This window comes from Chrysochloris asiatica, unplaced genomic scaffold (genome assembly GCF_000296735.1).
Source record: "Chrysochloris asiatica unplaced genomic scaffold, ChrAsi1.0 scaffold00549, whole genome shotgun sequence".
NCBI classification, from domain to species: domain Eukaryota; kingdom Metazoa; phylum Chordata; class Mammalia; order Afrosoricida; family Chrysochloridae; genus Chrysochloris; species Chrysochloris asiatica.
The window spans coordinates 159,896-183,345 of NW_006409067.1; the positions used below are offsets into that span (position 1 = coordinate 159,896).

General features: G+C 37.0%; 1 pseudogene; it reads right to left on the bottom strand.

Moving 5' to 3' along the window:
- Positions 1–517: 517 nt before the first annotated feature.
- Positions 518–23,450, bottom strand: part of LOC102835950 — a 33,936-nt pseudogene continuing 11,003 nt past the window's right edge.

The window sequence follows — 23,450 nt, forward strand, 5'->3', positions numbered from 1 at the left end:
TGTACATAGGTTTACTGTGCCAGAATTAACTCAATGGTACCTAGTAATAACAACAAAAAGTCTAGACATGCTGTCAGGAGGAACCAAGCCTCAGTAAAGGACATCATGAAGAGTGGCTGGTGGGTTCGAATTGCTGACTTAGAGGTCAGTGAAAAAAGAAGAAATCTTTCAATGTGATAATTGGAAATGGTGACTACAACAATTTGCTCAAAGAAAATAATTGTGAGGCTAGTCTAGTAACTGGCAGTGTTTTCTTTTGTTATACATGTGGTTTCTCTAAATGTGACCATTCTGGACACCTAAAAAAATAGTATTTTTTTTTTTTCACCCAGATCGCTGATCTGTTAACATTGTAAGATTGGTAGTTCAAACCCACCAGCTGCTCTTTGGAAACACTATACAGTGTTGCTATGAATCAGAAATGACTCAGCTACACTCTACTACAACAAGATCTCTACAAGAAACATAAAAGTCATTCTCTATACTTTGAATTTCTTTTTTAACTTGTATTTAAACATTAGTTATTATCTGGTTGGTAATAATTTAGATTTTTCAAGATAATGAGCATATTCCCTTTAGAATTCTTGATTTTTTCTCCCTAAGGAAAAAATGGGGATAATACAAGTTATAAAATAAAGAACATATATGTAAATGAGAAATTTGCTTTTCTTTACTGGTGCATTATTGTTGATTTGATCATTTTCATTTTACATTCCTTTTGTGGAAATTTCACGTTGTTAATTAAATGTCTGAAACTAGAAAGAAAAACAAATAAACAAGCCAACTATATTGAGATATTTCTTCATACCCATTTGTATTGCAGCAATAATAGTATATATATATAATAAAAATAATTATAATAATTTCTCGATTTGGACTCAAGTGTACCCTGAGATTGTTACAGAGTTTGTTACAGAGCAGAACTGCCCCCATAGGTTTTTCTTGGCTGTAATTTTTATGGAAGCATATATCCATTCCTATCTTCTGCATTGTCATTGGAATGGTTTAAACTTTGAATTTTTTGTTTAGTACTCATGCATAAACTGTTTATTTCATTTAACGACCTTGTCATAATAATAATAATTGAAAATAATGAGTGCTGGTAAGGTTGCAAAAAAAAAAAAAAAAAGAACTCTCTACGCAGTGCTCTGGAAATGTAAAAGAATATAGCAACTTTGGAAAATAATTTGCACATTTCTCAAACAGATAAACATAGAGATACCATTCGACACAGAATTCACACTCAAAGATATATATCCAAAAGATATGAAAGCACATATGCACCCCAAGATTTGTACACAAATATTTATAATACTATTCCTCAGAATAGATAAAAAATTAAAACCTCTTATATGCCTATGAACAGACAAATGGATTAATGGGTTGCTAAAACTATGCAAGCTATGGACAACATTGAGAAGTATGAGTATTCCAGAACACTTAATGTACTTCTGAGAAATCTGTACCTGAACCAAGAAGCAGTTGTTCGAACAGAGCATGGGAACACTGAATGTTTTAAAATTGGGAAAGGTGTGCGACAAGGTTGTGTTTTTTCACCATACTTATTCAACCTGTATCCTGAACTAATAATAGGAGAAGTTGGATTCTATGAAGAAAAGTATGGCGTCAGGATTGGAGGAAGACTCGTTAACAACCTGTGATATGCAGGTGATACAACTTTGCTTGCTGAAAGTGAAGAGGACTTGAAACATTTACTGACGAAGATCAAGGAACACAGCCTTTGGTATGGATTGCATCTCAATGTCAAGAAAACAAAAATCCTCACCACTGGACCAATAAACAACATTCTTATTAATGGAGAAAAGATTGAAGTTGTCAAGGACTTCATTCTTCTTGGATCAACTATCAACACTCGCGGAAGCAGCAGTCAAGAGATCAGACGACGTATGGGATTAGGCAAATCTGCTGCACAGGAACTTTTTAAAGTGTTGAAGAGCAAAGATGTCAGCTTGAGGACTAAGGTGCGCCTGACCCAAGCCATGGTATTTTCAATCACCTCACATGGATGCGAAAGCTGGACGATGAATAAGGAAGATTGTAGAAAAATTGATGCCTTTGAATTGTGGTGTTGGAGGAGAATATTGAAAGTGCCATGGACTTCCAAAAGAACCAATAGATCTATTTTGGAAGAAGTGCAGCCAGAGTGCTCCTTGGAGGCCAGGATGGCTAAGCTTCGTCTCTCATACTTCTGACATATTGTCAGGAGGGAACAGTTGCTGGAGAAGGATGTCATGCTGGGTAAGATGGAGGGTCAGAGAAAAATAAGAAGACCCCCAAAAAGATGGATCGGCCAAGTGGCATCATTGATGGCATTGAGTGTGGCGGCGGTAGTGAGGTTGGCCCAGGATCAGACATTGTTTCATTCTGCTGTGTATGGGGTCGCTATGAGGCACTTCCGAATCAATGGCACCTGACAAAAACAACAACAAAAAGTATGTAATGGTGTATTATTAAACTAAAAACCAAAACTGTGGTATATACTATAATATTAATAGAGTTTGAATTATTACGTTAAGCAAAAGAACCAGACACGAAAGTTCACAATTTTTAAAATGTTATTTATTAGGAATATCAGATTAAGCAAAACTGTAGAGGTAAAAAGAACATAATGGGTTTTAAGGGCTTGGTTGAGAAAAGATAGGTGAGTTACTGATTTATTGTTATTGTTAGGTGCCATTGAGTCTGTACTGACTCATAGTGATCCTATGCACAATAGGTACAGTTTTTTTGTGGGAAGGATCATTTTGTAAAAGTTCTGAAGCAAGATACAGGTAAAAGCTGTAAAACATTGTGAATATAATTAATGCTTTATAATTGTAACTTGTAGAAAGTAAACAATTGTAGTTTTTATTACATATATATCTACCACATTAAACAACAACCACAAAATACTTATACTTGTAATAAGTTCTAAAAGAGTCAAATTATTTATGCATTATAGAGAGATATACAGTATGGTGATATAAAGATGCAGTTAAAACCTTTGATAATAACAATTTGTTAGGAAAATATTCTCATATTCTGGAAATTTTATAGAATTCATCTAATAATATAGCATCAAAGAAATAATAAATACAGAATTCAAGATAGTAATTATCTCTCGAAATCAGATTTAGGATGACATTTGATGACTGTTCAAGTGGTTGCCATGGTGAATATTGCCACATCTGACAAGTGGCTATATTTCACAACCCCCACAGAAAGATTAAACCTTATTAGGGGCAAAGGGAAGGCACTCTGGTAGCGTAGTGGTTACGAATTGGGCTGCGAATCACAAGGCCAGCAGTTTGAAACTACAGCTGTTCCACGGGAGAAAGATGAGGCCTTCTGCTTCCATAAAACTTTACAGCCTTGGAAATCTTGTGCAAGGTTGCTATGAGTTGGAACAGACTCCATGGCACATAACAACAAGGGGCAAAGGGAGATTCAAAAAAAAAAAAAAAAAAAAGGAAGACACAAGACACCAAATGAAATAGGACCAGGTGGGACGCAGAACTCTGATGGAGATAATGTGACTCAGACCTAGATTCAGCAGGTTTATTATATACACATATCAAAAGAGGTACTGGGGGCAGGGAAAACAATAACATCTGGTGCTATTGATGCATGCAGTAAGCAGGACTTTATCAGAAGAATTTAACTTATGGTTGCTAAGGAAACTGAGATAGGGCAGTGAGATGTTTTTGCAGACTTGAGTTGAAGGTCATACAAAGAAAAAACCTTACAAGTTCCCTGTCCCTATCCTGCGAATTCTTCAGTGGGGCAAGTTGTCCCGGGAGCGGCCCAATTTTCTGGACCATGACTATTCAGTTGCAATCTTTCAGTTAAACTACCCCCAAGTCTGAGACCATTAGCTCAAATCACTCCCAACAGATTATAATGCTTTATTTCTTAGCCTGGTGATAAGATGTCTATGTGTCATTACATTAGTACTCCTTAGGAACTACAGACCTATTGTATACACCAATTTTTATATGCTATCTTCACTAGTAAAATTGAGGAATGACCTTTCTTAATTCAGATACTAAATATATGGTCATCTAATGTGGTGATACAGGTTAATATGCTGGACTGCAAAGTCAGTTTGAACCACAAGGATGACGATTCAAGCTCACCAGCCACTCCTAGGAACTCTATACAGAGTCACTAGGGGTTGGAATCAACTCGACAGCCATTAACAACAATATGACACTGTGGAGTTTTTGTGTGGTTCTGTAGAATGCATTGGACCACAATGTCTTTTTGATCCTCAAGGAGGACTGTTGTCGGTGGCTCAAACTCGATGGTAACTTAAAAGCCTCAAAAGTAGTGTTGTGCTGTGGAATAATAAAACACTGGACTGCAAGGTCAGTTTAAATAACACTTTGGTGATTCAAACTCACCATCTGCTACTTGAAAATCCTATGCAGGGTCACTATGAGTCAATATCAACTCAATGGCACTTAACAACAAAACTATGAAAGCCATGGTACAAAGACTTGAGTACATCAGGATCTCAAAAAGAAATTGCTAGATACTGTAATCTTAGAAATGTTTCCCTAGAACATTCTCTAATTGCTCATTTGACTATATACATAAGAGAGAAAAAACCTATGATAGTTGCTAAAATAAAGTCACGAAAATATAATTACTGAAGAAAATATAAACAATATGTGCAAGCAAAATGATGAAATTACTTAAGAATATTGGCAATAAATGGAATAAGATGATATTTGTTGAGCTTTAAGGAACTCTGGTAGCATAGTGGTTACGAATTGGGCTGTGAACCTTAAGGTCAGCAGTTCGAAACTACCAGCTGTTCCGCTGGAGAAAGATGAGGCTTTCTGCTCCTGTAAAGATTTACAAGCCTCGGAAAACCTGACCAGGATAGCTATGAGTTGGAACCAACTCCATGGTACTTAACAACAACAACAAAGTTGAGCTTTATTAAGCTTTTAGTATGTGGCAGGCATTGCATTAAGTGCTTGTAGTGGCTAGGATTGACTTCTAAATGGCATGACACTGCACATGGTTTATCTAGTAATATTTTTCAAGGAGCTCAGGTTGCATAGTGGTTATGAGTTGGGCTGCTAATCTCATGGTCAACAGTTCAAAACTACCAGCAGTTCCGTGGGAGAAATATGAGATTTTCTGCTCCTGTAAAGGTTTACCACCTCAGAATCTCTATACAGGGTCTCTGTGAGTCTGGGCTGACTCCATGACACACCACCGACACCACCATTAATAATATTCCCCACGTCTGGTTATATTGTTGTTGCTAAGTAGTTGAGGTAGTTCTGACACATAGCAACTCTGTATAGGGTTTCTAAGGTTTTGACTCTTTTTAGGAGTTAACAGGTATATGATTGAATTTTATTGGTGATGTTGTTGATGTTTTTGTTAGGTGCCATTGAGTCATTACCGACTCATAGCGATCTTATGCACAGCAGAACGAAACACTGCCCAATCCTGGGCCAACCTCACTACTGTTGCCACACTTGAGCCCATTGACACTGCCACTTGGCCAATCCATCTCACTGGGGGTCTTCCTCTTTTTCTCTGACCCTCCACCTTAGCAAACATGATACCATTCTCCAGTGACTGGTCTCTCCTGACAATATGTCTAAAGTATGAGAGACAAAGTTTGGCCATCCTGGCCTCCAAGGAGCACACAAGGAGTGTAAGAGTATAAGATGCCAGAGAGAGGAATACCACCCAATATGCAAGCCAAAAAGTATATCAGGATATTATTGATGAGGGTATTGTAACAGGCAATCTTAAGGACCTGAGTAAGTTCACAGAAGAATTGAGGGATTTCCAGGTTTGTGCAGAAGGACAGATGCAAAACCATTAGACTGTGGAGCAGAGCATTCACCATACTAATGAACAAGGAAAGTAGAATCAGTAGTCCACAGAAGCAGGAGTTCATGATGACTGTGTACCTGAGTGGGTGACAAATGGCTGCATAGTAACCATAAGCCATTACAGAAGAATAAAATTTTCAAAACCAAAAAAAGCTGTAACAAAGAAAATCTGGTTGATACAGCCTATATAAGTGATGCTGTGATTCTGTGTCTGGATATTCACAAGCAATTTTGGTAGTCATGCTCAAGCATAAATCAGTAAAGGACAGATAGGAGAGAAAGAAGTACATGGGGTTGTACAGGTGGGAATCAGAGCTGAGAGCTAGGATTATGAACAGAATTCCAAGGACAGTGACAAGGCACATGATCAGAAACAAGATAAATATGAAAGGCTATAATTCTTGATTATCTGATATTCCCAGTAGAATGAATTCTGAAATAATTGTTTGGTTTCTGGGGTTCGATGTTGTTGATAAATCTGATAGAAAGATGGGGTGACAAAATAATGAAATGTGCTGTCTCCATATTAGCAACACAACAGCAGCACTGAAGGTATACATTGACTTAGGTAAGGTGGGCAAGTAATAAAGGGAATACAAAAGGGTTGTCTTCACCAAGAATATGATTTGGCTACTTAAAAAGAGAAAGAAAAAAAAAAAAGGCTGAAGATTATATAGCAAATTCCTAACATGTGTTTATTCTGGGAAAAGTTGGTGATGTTAAATTTTTTTAAAATTACAATATGTTAGTTTTTAAGAGTATTTAAAATATTTAGTAATTTTACAAATAAAATTATACTCCAGAATAAGGTTTATGACTCAGTCTCAGCTTTCCACTATCTTCCCCCACATCAGAGACAGACAATACAGCTATCTTATATACCGACTTACAGCTATGAGAGTGATTCAAAAATTATCCAACCGCTGATGATATTAAAACTGCTGTTGGGTGCACTGTCCTATCAGCACTTTCCTTTCAAGGTCACTTATGTGAAGATATAAATGTGGATCTCTGCAAACAAAATTGGTTATGATAACCAAATCTTACTTTCAAAGGAAGGTAAAAGTTTATTTTAAAAAAAATGTTACTGGTGGAGAGGCATGGATTCAATACTATGAGCCTGAGAGTAAATGGCAGAGATGAAAAGTAAACATACTCAATTGCCAACCAAGAAAATGTTCAAAACCCAACTATAAGCTGTAAAATTGTTACTTACAGCTTCCAGGGATTCTCAAAGAACCACTGAAATAACAAATAAATCTTTGTTGGAAGAAGTCCAGCCAGAATGTTGTTTTTGTCTCTCATACTTCAGAGGTTTTTCAGGAGGGTGAGCGAAAAAAGAAGAGAACCCCCAACAAAATGGATTGGAATAATGGTAACAGCAAGACGCTCAAGTTTAGAAGTAATTGTGAGGATAGCACAGAAGAGGACATAGTTTCGTTCTGTTGTGCATATGGTCACTATGAGTCAGTACTGACTTGATGGCACCAAGGAGGTACAAGAGCTGAACAGAAAATTTCAAAGATCAGCTCGATAAGATAAAGCCAAATATTACAACAAAATGTGCAAAGATCTGGAGTCAGAAAACCAAAAACGAAGAACACTCTCAGCATTTCTCAAGCTGAGGGAACTGAAGAAAAAAAATCAAGCCTCAACTTTCATTATTGAAGGATTCTCTGGGTAAATTATTGAATGATGCAGAAAGCATCAAGAGAAGATGGAAAGAATACACAAAGAATACACTGTACAAAAAGAAAATGGCTAATGTTCAACCGTTTTAAGAGGTAACATGATCAAGAACCAATGATACTGAAGGAGGAATTCTAAGTGTACTGAAGGAATTGGCTAAGAACAAGGCACCAGGAATTGATGGAATAAAAATTGTAATCTTTCAAGAAACTGAGGCAGCACAGGAGGTACTCACTCATCTTTGCCAAGAAATTTGCAAGACCATTATCTGGCCGACTGATTAGAAGAGATACGTATTTGTGCCATTACAAAGAGAGGTGACCTAACGGAATGTGGAAATCATCAGACAAGATCTTTGATATCCCATGCAAGTAAAGTTTTACTAAAGGTAATATAGAAATGGCTGCAAGCATACATTGACAAAGAACTTCCAGAGGTTCAAGCCATATTCAGAAGAGGCTGTGGAACAAAGGATATCTGATGGATCTTGGCTGAAAGCAAAGAATATCAGAAGGATGTTTACCTTTGCTTTATTGACTATGCAAAGGCTTTTGATTGTGTGGATCATGACAAGCTGTGGACAACATTGTGAAGTATGAGTATTCTGGAACACTTAATTGTGCTCATGAGGGATCTGTACATGGACCAAGTGGCGGTTGTTTGAACAGAACATGGGAACAGTGAATGGTTTAAAATGAAGAAAGCTGTGTGACAAGAATGTAGTCCTTTCACCAAACTTATTCAACCTGCATGCTGAGCAAATAATCTGAGAAGCTGGATTATATGAAGAAAAACATGACGTCAGGATTGAAGGAAGACTCATTAACAACCTGCGATATGCAGATGATACAACCTTGCTTGCTGAAAGTGAAGAGTTCTTAAAACATTTACTGATGAAGATCAAAGAGCATAGCCTTCAGTATGGATTACATCTCAATGTCAAGAAAACAAAAATCCTCAAACAACATTCTTATCAACAGACAAAAGATTGAAGTTGTCAATTACTTCATTCTTCTTGGATCAACTAACAACACTCACGGAAGCAGCAGTCAAGAAATCAAATGACTTATTGCATTAGGCATATCTGCTGCACAAGACATTTTTAAAGTGTTGAAGAGCAAAGATGTCAGCTTGAAGACTAATGTGGTCCTGACCCAAGCCATGGTATTTTCAATAACCTCACATGCATGCAAAAGCTGTACAGTGAATTAGGAAGACTGTAAAAGAATTGATGCTTTTGAGTTATGGTGTTGGAGGAGAATATTGAAAGTGCCACGGGCTGCCAAAAGAACCAATAGATCCATTTTGGAAAAGTGCAGCCAGAGTGCTCCTTCTAGGCCAAGATGGCCAAAGTTTAGCTCTCATACTTCAGACATACTGTCAGGAGGGACCTGTAGCTGGAGAAGGATATCATGTTTTGTAAAGTGGAGGGTCAGAGAAAAAGAGGAAGACCCCCAAGGAGATGGATTGGCCAAGTGGCAGCATCGCTGGACTCAAGCATGGCAACAATAATGAGGCTGGCCAAGAATTGGGCAGTGTTTCATTCTACTCTGCATAAAGTCGCTATTAGTACTGACTCCATGGCACCTAACAACAGCAAAAAATGTTCTCAAGTTTCATCCATATTATGGGGTAGCTTACAGCTGCCTTGTTGTTCCTCAAGGTAGCATAATATGCCATTGTGTGTATATAGCAATGTTTGTTTATCCATTTTTCAGTTGATGAGCACTTAGGCTGTCTCCATCGTTTAGTGTTGTAAATAGTGCTGCTATGAACATTTGTGTGCATGTATCTACTCATGTTATGGCTCATATTTCTTGTGGTTGAATACTAAGTAGAGGAATTGTTGGATCATAAGGTATTTCTATTTTAACCTTCTGAAGAAGCGCCATTTTGTTTTCAAGAGAGGTTGACCATTTTGCAATCCCACCAGTAATGCAGGAGCGTCCCAATCTGTCCACATTCTTGCCAGCATTTATTGTCCTCTACTTTTTTATTTGCTGTTATTGCTGGTGTGAGATGATATGTCATTGTTCTTTTTATTAGCGTCTCTCTAATGGCTAAGATTGTGAATATTTCTTCATATGTTTGTTGGCTGCCCGGATCTCTTCCTTGGAAGAGGCAGTTGTCTGTTCATGTCCTATGCCTGTATTTTAATTTGGTTCTTTTTCTTTTCTTTTTTTTTTTTTTTGTAGAGGTGTAATAGTTTTCTATATATTTTTAAAATGAGTCCCTTTTCTCCTGTGTCATTGCAAAAAATTTTTTTTTGCCCATTATGTGGTTTTCCCTTTTGCTCTTCTGGTGAAGTCTTTGATGCACATAAGTTTTTAATTTTTAATATGTCCCAATCATCTATTTTGTCTACTTTTGTTTGTATAGTTTTCAAAATGTTTGGTAGTGTGTGTAGTCCCTGAATTAGAGTCCTCACATTTGTCCCTATTTTTTCATCGATGGCCTTCATAATTCTAGGATTCATATTTAGGTCTTTAATCCATGCTGAGTTAGTTTTTCATTTGGATGTGAGGTAAAGGTCTTGTTTCAATCTTTTACATATCACTTTACAGTTTTGCCAGCTCCATCTACTGAAGAGACTATCCTCTACCCTTGTGATATATTTAGGCAGCTTGTTGAAAATCAGTTGGCTGTATGTAGATGGGTTAATTTCTGGATACTCTATTCTCTTCCATTGATCTATGTATCTTTCATTGTACCAGTTCCAACCTGTCTTCACCACTGTAGACATGTACTCAATTTTTAAATCATTGAGTGAGAGGCTTCCAAATTTATTCTTCTTCTTAAACAGTGGTTTATTTATCCTGGGTCTCTTTGATTTCTATATAAAGTTTGTAATTATTATTCCATATCATTGAAGAATGTTTTTGGAATCTGCATTATAATATGTGTAAATTGCTTTAGGCAGTATTTACATTTTCACAATGTTAAGTCTTCCTATCCAGGAACATGGTATATTCTTCTGTTTTTATGTCTCTTTTGGTTTCTTGTAGTAGTGTTTTGTAGTTTTCTTTGTATAGTTTCTTTGTTTTGCTGGTTACATTTATTCATAGATATTTCATCCTTTGGGCAGCTATTATAAATGGTATTGCTTTCCTAATATCCTTTTCAGAGTTGTCATTATTACTATAGAGAAATCCAACTGTTTTTTGTATGTTTATCTTATACCCTGCCACTTTGCTGAATCTTCCAATAAGGTAGAGTAGGTTTTTTACTGAGTCTTTTTGTTTTCTATGTATAGGATCATAGCATCTGCAAACAGAAGAGTTTTGCTTCTTCTTTGCCTATTTGATGGTGGTGGTGGTTATGTGCTGTGGCGTCAGTTCCGACTTATGGTGACCCAGTAGAGGGTTTCTGGGGCTACAAATCTTTACTGGAGCAGAAAGCCTCATCTTTCTCCCTTGGAACAGCTGGTAGTTTTGATCTGCTGACCCTGTGGTTCACAGCCCAATTCAAAATTACTACCTACGATACCAGAGCTCCTTTCTTTGCCAATTTGGATGCCTTTAATTTCCCTATCTTGCCACAAAGCTCTGGCTAAGGCTTCCAAAACAATATTTAATTGGAGTGGTGATAAAGGGCATCCTTCGCTGGCTCCTGTTAACAAGGGGACGACTTTCACTTTCTCTCTATTGAGAGTAATGTAGACTGTTGGTTTTGCATGCTGTTGTTGTTGTTAGGTGTCATCAAGTTGGTACTGACTCATATCGACCCTATATACAGCAGAACAAAACACTGCCTGATCTTGGGCCAACCTCACTACTGTTGCCATGTTTGAGTCCTTCGATGCTGTCACTTGGCCAATCCATCTCCTTAGTGGTCTTCCTCTTTCTCTCTGACCCTCAACCTTAACTAACATGATATCCTTCTCCAGCGACTGGTCTCTCTTGACAATATATCTGAAATATGAGAGATGAAGTTTGGCTATCCTGGCCTCCAAGGAGCACTCTGGCTGCACTTCTTCCAAAACGGATCTATTGAATCTTCTGGCAGCCCATGACACTTTCAATATTCTCCTCCAACACCATAATTCAAAAGCATCAGTTCTTCTTTGGTCTTCCTTATTCACTGTCCATCTTTCACATGCATATGAGGTCATTGAAAATACCATGGCTTGGGTCAGGTGAACCTTAGTCCTCAAACTGAAATCTTTGCTCTTCAACACTTTATAAAGGTCTTGAGCAGCAGATTTGCCTAATGCAATACGTCATTTGATTTCTTGACTGCTGCGTCTATGAGTGTTAATAGTTGATCCAAGAAGAATGAAGTCCTTGACAACTTCAATCTTTTCTCCATTGATAAGAATGTTGTTTATTGGTCCAGTGGTGAGGATTTTTGTTTTCTTGACATTGAGATGTAATCCATACTGGAGGCTGTGCTCTTTGATCTTCATCAGTAAATGTTTTAAGTCCTCTTCACTTTCAGCAAGCAAAGTTGTGTCATCTGCATGTCTCAGGTTGTTAATGAGTCTTCCTCCAATCCTGATGCCACATATTTCTTCATAGAACCCAGCTTCTCAGATAATTTACTCAGCATGCAAGTTGAATAAGTATGGTGAAAGAATACAATCTTGTCACACTGTTTTCTTAATTTTAAACCATTCAATGTTCCCATGTTCTGTTTGAACAACTGTCTCTTGGTCCAAGTCCAGATTCCTCATGATTACAATTAAGTGTTCCAGAACACTCATACTTCGCAATGTTGTCCATAGCTTGTCATGATCCACACAATCAAAAGCCTTTGCACAGTCAATAAAGCACAGATAAACATCCTTCTGATATTCTGTGCTTTCAGCCAAGATCCATGAGACATCAGCAATGATATCTTTCATTCCACGGCCTCTTCTGAATCTAGCTTGAACCTCTGGAAGTTCTCTGTCAATGTATGCTTGCAGCCATTTCTTTATTACCTTTAGTAAAACTTTACTTGCATGGGATATCAAAGAGATTGTCCAATGATTTCTGCATTCCATTGGGTCACCTCTCTTTGGAATGGGCACAAATACAGATTCAAAGTTTAAACCATTCCAATGACAATGAAGAAGATAGGAATGGATATCTGCTTCCATAAAAATTACAGCCAAAAAACCCTATGGGGGCAGTTCTGCTCTGTAACAAACAGGGTACCCCTGAGTCCAAATTGAGAAATTATTATTATTATTATTACTATTATTGCTGCAATACAAATGGGTATGTTGTAATATCTCAATGTAGTTGGCTTGTTTGTTTGCTTGTTTTTTATTCCAGTTTCAGATATTTCATTAACAACGTGAAGTTTCCAAAAAAAGAATGTAAAATGAAAATGATCAAATCAACAATAATGCACCAGTAAAGAAAAGCAAATTTCTCATTTACATATATGTTCTTTATTGTATAACTTGTATTGTTCCCATTTTTTCCTCAGGGAGAAAAAACAAGAATTCTAAAGGGAATATGTTCATTATCTTGACAAATCTAAATTACTACCAACCAGATAATAACTAATGTTTTAATATAAGTTAAAAAATAAATTCAAACTATAGAGAATGACTTTTATTTTCTTTTGTAATGATCTTGTTGTAGTAGAGTGCAGCTGAGTCATTTCTGATTCACAGAAACTCTGTATAGTGTTCCCAAGAAAATACTGTCAGTTAATGGACCATCCTCACAATTATTTTCTTTGAACACATTGTTGTAGTCACCATTTCCATTTATCACATTGACAGGTTTCCTCTTTTTTCACTGACCACTAAGTCAGCAATTCGAACCCAAAAGCCACTCTTCATGATGTCCTTTATTGAGCCCTAGTTCCCCTCCTTACAGCATGTCTAGACTTTTTGTTGTTATTATTAGGTACCATTGAGTTAATTCTGGCACAGTAAACCTATGTACAACAGAACAAAAAATTGCCCTGTCCTGTACCATGTTCACAGTTGTTGATCAGTTTGAGCCCATTTAGCTACAATTGTGTCAATCCACCTTGTTGGGGATCTTCCACATTTTCTCTGGACTATCCACTTTATACCAAGCATGATGTCCTCCTACATGGACTGAACCTTCCTGACAACATGTCCAAAGTGCACCATCTTGGCTTTTAAGGCGTATTCTGACTGTGATTTTTCCAGGACAGATTTGTTTGTTCTTCTTGCAGTGCATGACACCTTCAATAATCTTCACCAACATCATAATTCCAGCACATCAATTATTCTCTGGTTCAATATGCTTTTGAGCTGCATTTTCTCAATGACAATTGATGTTGAGAATCATGTAAAGTGCAATTTGTATGTCTTTAAAAATATATCTCTCCAAGTCCTTTTCTCATTTTTAATGAAGTATAATTTTTGTTATTGAATTTTAAATGTTCATTATATATGCTGAATATTAAACTTATACCAGATATATAGAGTCTTGCTGTGACGCTGTAGGATAATCATGTTACTAAAATCACAGGGTTGGCATTAAAATCCATCAGAAACACCTTAGAACACTTGCGAAGTTCGGCTATGAGGTGGAAAGGACTTGGCAGCACTTAACAAAAACAACCACAACCAGACACACGATCTGTAAATATTTATCTATGGTGTGTGCCGCCTTTCTCATTCTTTAGCTCATGTAATTGGATGAACAAACTTGTTCAGTGTTGATGAACTTCAATTTATCTTTTTTTTTTTTTTTTTTTTCATTTTTACCTGTACTTTTGAAAGAAATTATTTCTTAATCCAAGATCCTGAAGATTTACCTCTATATTTTCTTCAAAGAGGAATTTAATTTTAGGCCTTATGTATTTTATTATTTCTTTAATTTTGAATTAATGTATCTATTTTGTGTGGATAATGGGTATGTAAATTTAAATGTTTCAACAAACTGATGTAGCAATGACAGCATTGACTTGTCTATGCCAAGAAATATGGACAATAGCTACCTGGCCAACTGATTGGATGAGAGCCATATCTGTGCCCAGTCTAAAGAAAGATGATCCAGTAGAAAGTGGAATCTCTGAACAATATCATTAGTCTCACATGCAAAATAATTTAAAGATGGATGCAGTAGCAGAGGTATGTCTGAAGGTAACATAAAGCTCATTAGGCAAAGAACAGATTTGCCCAGAGAGTCTCCAGAAGGTGCACTAATGTGTGAACAACTGAATAACACCCAGCTTAAAAGCTCCTGGGTAGTTGTTATTGTTGGTCTGTGCCATCGAGTTGGTACCAACCCATAGCTACCATATGCACAACAGAAAGAAACACTGCCCAATCCTGGGCCAACCTCACTATTCTTGCCACACTTGAGTCCATCGATGATGCCACTTGGCCAATCCATCTTGTTGGGATCTTCCTCTTTTTCTCTGACCCTCCACCTTACCAAACATGATATCCTTCTCCAGAGACTGGTTACTCCTGACAAAATGTTCAAAGAATGAGAGATGAAGTTTGACCATCTTGGCCTGGAAGGAGCACTCTGGCTGCACTTCTTCCAAAATGGATCTATCGGCTCTTTTGGCAGCCCATGGCACTTTCAATATTCTCCTCCAACACTATAACTCAAAGGCATCAATTCTTCTACGATCTTCCTTATTCACTGTCCAACTTTAGCATGCATATGAGGTTATTGAAAATACCATGGCTTGGATCAGGCACACCTTAGTCCTCAAGCTGACAGCAAAGAAAATGTTAATTTACAAAGTTCTTAGAAACAAATGAGAACAAAATCACACTGTACAAAAATCTATGGGATATGGCAAAAGCAGTGATGGGAAGACAATTTATTGCAATAAAGGCACACATCCAAAAAGAATAAAGAGCCAAAATCAATATATAACACAACAACTCTAACCATTAGAAAAAAACAGCAAAGTATACCAACAGTCAACAGAAGGAAATAAACAATAAAGATTAGAGCACCAATAAATGAGATTGAAAAACGAAATCTATACAATTAATCAATAGGACAAGAAGCTGGTTCTTTGAAAGAATTAATAAAATTAATGAACCATTTGCAAAATAATCAAAAGAAAAGAGAGAAAAGACATGCTTAAAATGCATAAGAAACCACATGGGTGTTGTCACAATAGAACCAATAGAAATTAAAAGGATAATAAGGGAACATTATGAAGAGCTTTAATAAAAAACATAAATGAAAATCTAAAGGAGATGGATACATTTTTAGAAAAGCATGACCTATCTACACTTACACAGAGTGAACTAGAAAACTTGAACAGACGTATAACAAAGGAAGATATTGATCAAGTCATCAAAGACTCCCAATCAAAAACAGTCCAGGTCCAGATGGTTTCACTAGAGAGTCTTACCAAACATTCAAGGAAGAGCTGTCACCAATCCTACTCAAATTATTCCACAATATAGAAAAAGATGGAAAACTTCCTAATACATTTTATAAAGCAAGCATAACGCTCATACCAAAACCAGGGAAAGACATCACTAAGAAAGAAATATCATATACCAAAACCCCTCATGAACATAGATGCAAAAATTCTAAACAAAATCCATGCCAAGAGAATGCAACAATACATCAATAATAATAATAATAAATAATAATAATAATAATAATGCATCATTACCAAGTGGGGTTCATATCAGGATGCAAGGATGGTTCAGCATTAGAAAAACAATCAATGTAACCAACCACATAATAAAAAAAAAAAGGGAAAAGAACAACATGGTCTTATCAATTAATACAGAAAAGGCATTTGACAAAATAAAACTTCCATTCTTGGTAAAAATACTCAATGAAGTAGAAATTGAAAGCAAATTCTGCAACATAGTGAAGAGCATGTATACAAAGCAAACAGCAAACATCACTCTTAATGGAGAGAAACAGAAAGCCTTCCATTTGAGAACAGGATGCCCTTTAACAAAACTCCTATTCAATATTGTGTTCGAAGGCTTAGCCAGAGCTACAAGGCAAAATAGGGAAATTAAAGCATCCAAATTGGAAAAGTGTAAGTAAAACTCTATTTGCAGATATCATGATCTTATTTTTGTTAGGTGCCATCAATTTGGTACCAACTCATAGCAACCCTATGCATTACAGAATGAAACACTGCCTGGTCCTGGGCCAACCTCACATTTGTTGCCACACTTGAGCCCATTGATACTGCCAGATTGCCAATCCATTTCACTTGGCGGGTGGGGGCTCCTATTTTTCTCTGACTCTCCACCTTACCAAACATGATATCCTCCTGATAATATATCTGAAGTATGAGAGATGAAGTTTGGCTATCCTGGCCTCCAAGGAGCACTCTAGCTGCACTTCTTCCAACACAGATCTGTTTGTTCTTCTGGCAGACCGTTGCACTTTCAATATTCTCCTCCAACACAACAATTCTTCTGCAGTCTTCCTTATTCACTGTCCAGCTTTCACATGCATATGAGGTTATTGAAAATATCATGGCTTGGGTTAGGCACACCTTAGTCCTCAAGCAGACATCTTTGTTCTTCAACACTTTATAAAGGTCCTGTGCAGCAGATTTGCCTCATGCAATAAGTCGTTTGATCTCTTGACTGCTGCTTCCATGAGTGTTGATAGGTGATCGAAGAAGAATGAACTACTTGACAATGTCAATCTTTTCTCCATTGATAAGAATGTTGTTTATTGGTCCAGTAATGAGAAATTTTGTTGTCTTTACATTGAGATAGAAAACCTCAAAAATTCAGTAAAATAAAAACTACTAGAACTCATTGGAAGATCCAGCAAGTGGCAGGTACAAGATCAACATATAAAAGTCAATTGGATTCCTCTACACTAACAATGACAGTGCTGAAAAGGAAAGTAGGAAAGCAATACCATTTACAATAGTCACCCAAAGGATAACATATTTAGGAATAAATCTAACCAGAGAAACAAAGGACTTATACAAAGAAAACTACAGAACACTATTACAAGAAATCAAAAGAGACTTACAAAAATGGAAGAATATTCTGTGCCCCTGGATAGGAAGACTTATCATTGTGAAAAATGTCAATACTACCCAAAGCAATCTACATATATAATGCAGTTCCAATTCAGATTTCAATGGCATTCTTTAGAGATATTGAAAAAGCTATTAAAAACTTTATATGGATAAGAAAGAGACACAGGATAAGTAAAGCACTGCTTAAAAATAAGAAAAAAGTGGGAAATATCTCACTCCCTGATTTCAAAATTTACTACATGGCTACAGTGGTAAAAACAGCCTTACACTGGTAACATGAAAGTCATTAAAATCAATGGAACAGAACTGAGAATCCAGAAATTAACCCACACACATACAGCCAACTGATTTTTGACAAAGGTCCAAAATACATAGAATGGGGAGGAGATAGTCTTTTCAGCAGATAGTAGTAGCAGAACTGGAAGTCGATATGCAAAAGATTCAAACAAGACCTTTATCTCACACTGTTTACAAAATACAACTCAGCATGGAATGAAGAATTGAATGTGAATCCCAGAATTATAAATGTCATCAATGAAAAATAGGGAAAATTTTAAGGGCTTGCTGTGGGTCAATGTGCCAGACTGCAAAGCCGTTTGAACTGCAAGGTTGGCAATTCAAACTTACCAGCTCTTCCTTAGAAGCCCTACACAGAGTCTTTCTGGTTCAGAACTGATTCAATGGAACTTAAGCAAAACAATATAATGTGCACACTGATGATCAAATATTGTGAAAATTGCACAAACAAAAGAAGACAAAATTGATAATTGGGATACTGAAAATTAGTAACTGATGTGCATGGAAAATTTTAACCAAAAGAGTCAAAAAGGAGCCCACAGAATAGGCAGAAAACTTTTGCAATGACATATCAGACAAGGGATTAATTTTTTAAATCTATAGGAAACAAAAACACATCTACAAAAAAAGACAAATAACCCAGTTACTAAATGGGCACAGGAGATGAACAGATACTTCACCAAAGAAGAGATCTGGGCAACCAACAAACATAAGAAAAAATGTTCATGATAACTAGCCATTAGAGAAATGCAAATCAAAACAACAATGAGATGTCATCTCACACCAACAGTAACAGTGAAGTTAAAAAAAGCAGAGGACAGTACATACTGGTGAGGATGTAGAGATACTGGGACCCTCCTACATTTCTTGTGGGAATGCAAAATGATCCAACCACTCTGGAAAACAGTTTGGCACTTCCTCAGAAAGATGGAAATAGAAATACCTTATGATTCATCAATTCTTCTACTTGGTATATATCCACAAGAAATACAATCCAGAACACAAGTACATACATGTAAACCAATTTTCATAGCAGTACTATTCACAATAGCAAAAAGTTGGAAACATTGAGACAAGTTTGCATGGGCTAAATGAGACAGAGGTAAATAGTGATGCATGCTCAACATTATAACAACAGGAATCTGTGATACAGGGATCAAGCATAGTTTGAAGAGGGGAAATAATAATATAATGCTTGACTGTTGTATGAATATTTTTTCCTTGCCTACTACTGTCTGGTAGTGTAGCGGTTATGAATTGGGCTGCGAACCACAAGGTCAGCTGTTTGAAACTACCAGCTGCTCTAGGGGAGAAAGATGAGGCTTTCTGCTCCCGTAAAGATTTACAGCCTCGGAAAACCTGTTCAGGGTCGCTATGGGTCAAAACTGACTCCACGGCACTTAACAACAACAGCTACTGTAAAACACACACTTGAGTGGGATAGAAAGGAATATTGGGAAACACGATTACAGAAAGCTTGTAAGCCCATCTCCACCCTAAACCTGATTGGAATAACTAAAAGTGATTCTAGAACTTGTCCATTGGAATAGGCTTCCTGCAACACTTTTGTAGTATATAGGACCTTAGGTGGAATCCTGAGCCCCATCCAGAACCTTCTAAGGTGGGACATTCCCACTTGAAAGCACAAGCACACCAGCCTGGAGCAGCTAGAGGAGTAGGAAATACTTCCTGAAGGAAATATCCGCAAGAAAAAATCCAAAACAAAAATAACAGTCTGATTGGTTATTAAAAGAACAAGTAAGTCGTTCTCTGGGGAGACAGCAAGCAATCAAGACCCTTCAGGAAACCCTCAACCCTCCCCACCTAAGACTGAAACTCAAATAGAACACATTAATCTACTGGTGAGTGAAAGTGGCAGAACTGTAGCAATGAAGACATGGGCTGAGTTCATCCATGTTTCACAGACTGCTGTCAACACGGAGATGAAAGAAAGAAGAGGAAGAGTTGGTTGGTTTGAAGTCTGGTGAAATCTGGGGACTCCTGAGCCCATGGACAACGACATAGCCGCAGAGGGCTAGAGCTCAGAGTGAAGCATTCAGTTGATATGAAATGAGGGGAGATGCAAAAGAATGCCCAGACTTGTAGATAGTACCCATTCAACCTAGCGTCAATGACTTGATGATCAGAACTCAACTAGAGGAAGATTTAAAGAAAAAAAAAATGATAAAGGAAATATGTGTAAATTGCTACAATTTGATGAACTTGACCTATATGTATGGATGTAGTAGCTCAAAATATTAACATTTTGAGAGGGAAGGAGTCCTTACATCAAGTATCAGTCCTATCCCCTCTATATACAGTTGTTGTTAAGTGCTGTTAAGTTGATTCTGACCCAAAGCAAACATGCATAGGGTTTCCAAGTAGCAGCTGGTGAGCTTGAACCACCTACCTTGCAGTTCAAATAACTTTGCAGTCTGGCGCATAAACCCACAGTGCCACATGGCAATTTAGACATTGGGTACCCAAAATGGGGCGTTATGAAGACACAAAGTGACTGGCTTACTAATTTTCAATATAGAGTTTCATTTCTTAGTTTGCAGGGGAATGTAGAATCCTCACTGAACTGTTTTCGTCTTGTTTAGATGGGTCTGGTGAAAGGTGATGAGGATAAGATTCCTATGATTCATTAGTGAGTAATTGTTATTATGATTAATTGCGACTCTTACAACCCAACTGTAAAGTAGAAAATAAAAAGGGAAGAGTAGTTAATCTTACAATCCAGGAACAGAGGACCCTAGGATTATCAAGGGAGAAGAGCATGAGCAGAATGTGGCACCCTATCCAGAGAAGCAGCAACACGAGAGATGGAGGCAGAGATGAGGACTTGGAGAGATAGAACAGGTGAGGACTCTTAGACTCATGGATACAGAAAGGGCTGTGTGTTGTCGGCCAGAACACAGGTTTTCAGAATGTGCCCTCTGGTTGTTTAAATGATTATATATTTCTGAGTGTTTTTGCATACATACCTCTCTCCACCCCCCCCCCACCACCCCAGAACTACTGTAGGCCTATTTTGTTGGCTGATGTACACAGGAAAGTGGAGTCCACTCTTCTTTTCCCATCAGTCTCAAAGAAAACTGTAAAAATCATGTGTGAATATGATATTGAAGATTGCTTCATTTTAATTAATAACTAAAATTTGTAGTTGTTGATAATGCATAATTTATCTTATATATCCTAATAATGTTGGTGATAAAATTTAATTTCCAAGGCCAGCAATTTAAACTCACCAACTGCTCTTTGGAAACACTAGAGAAGACCACTGTGAATCAGAATCAACTCCTCCACACTTAACAACAACAACACTAAGAATATCAGCTGCACCATAATTATTCAAAGTACTGCACCAACAATTAAACTAAGCGACGATGAAACTGGAGAATTCTACCAACTTCTCCAGTCTTAAAAAATCAATATATACTGATTATTACTAGTGATTAGAATGCAAAGACTGGAAACAAAGAGAAAGGATCAGTACTTGGAAAATATGGATTTGGTGAAAGAAATGATGCTGGAGATCGCATGACAGAATTTTGCAAGACCTATGAGTTTTGGTGGCAAGCACATTTTCTAAATAGTATAGATGAGTATACACATGGAACTCAACAGACAGAATACACAGAAATCAAATTGACTACATCTGTGGGAAGAAACAGTGTCAAAACTCCATATCATTAGTCAAACCAAGACCAGGGGAAGACTGTGGAACACACCATCACTGTTCATATGCAAGTTTAAGCTGAAGCTTAACAAACAAATCTATGAGACTCAAAGTATAACTTTGAACATATAATGCCTGAATTTTGAAATTATCTCAGGAATAGATTTGATGCACTAGACACTAATTACCATAGTCCAGAAGACTTGTGGAATACCATTAAGAACATCATGCAGGAAGAAAGCAAAAGATCATTAAGGAATAAGGGAAAGACCAAAAGGATGCACAAGATATCCTTTAAACTCGCTCTCCAGTATAAAGATGTTAAAGCAAATGGAAGAAATAAGGAGGGAAAAGATCAGAACAGGAAATTGCAAAGGACTTCCCAACAAGGCAAAGGCAAGCATTATAATGAAATATGAAAAAACCTGGAGTTAGAAAAGCAACAGTGAACAATACACTCAGGATTTCTCACGCTGAAAGAAGAGAAGAAATACTCAAGCCACAATTTATAATATTGAATAATTCTATGGGCAAAATCAAGAATTCTATGATGAAACCATCAACAGAAGATAGAAGGAATAAACAGAGCTACTGTATCAAAAAGTATTAGTCAATGTTCAATGTAGGATTTAAGGGAAGTGTGTGAAGCCCTCTCAGTGGTAGCTCTCTAAACCAAGGAAGACTTTGGAGAGAGCTACAAGGAAGACCTTGCTAGCCATCAGCAATGGGCCAAGACCACATGGACCTGTATAGTAGAAATACAAGTTAGCTAAGAAAATTACTCTGAAGTATGTGACTATTGTAGTATGTAGTTCTAGATCCTTATCTTTATAATTATCCTGGAAATTGTGTTCGCTACCTATGAAACCAGTCTTTACACGTACTGATTTCCAACATATTATTATCACTGAATAATGTCACTGGTATTGTGATTTAGCAAAGGTCTTGTGAATCATTTAACTAAAGATATATAATTTGCCCTCTCCCTCATTCCTAAGAAATATGTATTTAAACTGAATCTGTAAGACATTCAGTCAACTGTCCATCTTGAGTCTCCTGTCATTTAATCCTCTGTCCGCCTCCTGGAACCCAGTTCATGCAGGGCTGGCCCCTGCAGTTCAATCATTTCATGAGGCAGTATATGATCAAGAGTCAATGCTACTGAAGGAAGCAGTCCAAAGTACCTTTATGGCATTGGCAAAGAACAAGGTTCTGGAAATTGGTGGAATACAAATTGAGATATTTCAATGAACTAATGAATCACAAGTGCACTCACTTATCATTGCCAATAAATTTGGAAGACAATTTTCTGGCAAATTTATTATTAGAGAGCTATATTTGTGTGCATTCAAAGGAGAGATAAACAAAATTGAATGTGGAAATCATCATTAATAGTGTTTTTGGTAAGTGCTGTTGAATTGGTTCCAAATCACTACAGCCCTGTATAAAGTTTCCAAGGAATGGTGCTGGGGACCAGCCTCGACAAATTATTAGGGGGTTCTCGAAGGGGGATGTGGAGTCAGCAAAAAACACACACACATAGACAGACAGAGTCGATGGGTCCTGAGTCTTAGGCAGATGATGATGACTTTTCCTTTACTCAAAAGTTTTTGCTTCTTATATACTATTATGATCTCTCTATAGTCATGTACAATCAATCACAATTTAACTAAGTGTTACATTCTTTGTGTTCAACAAACATTCAGGTTACAACAAAAAACAGAAACACCAGAACATTCCTTTGATTCTTATCATATCCTGTTCCTTTGCATCCCCTAATTATCCCGATAACATCGGGTTCATTTCCGTAACTCTTTTGTTTTTCTTTAATCCTCCTAAGAATGTCAAATTAACTTTTAAGCAAAGTTCTATATCTTGACTTGTATTTTTACTCTCATCTATTCCTTTTTGCAGCTTCATTAATCACAATCTGCAATCACAATAGTATTTTTACCGTGACTGTCATACATGTCAGTTACTTATAATGGATTTAAGAA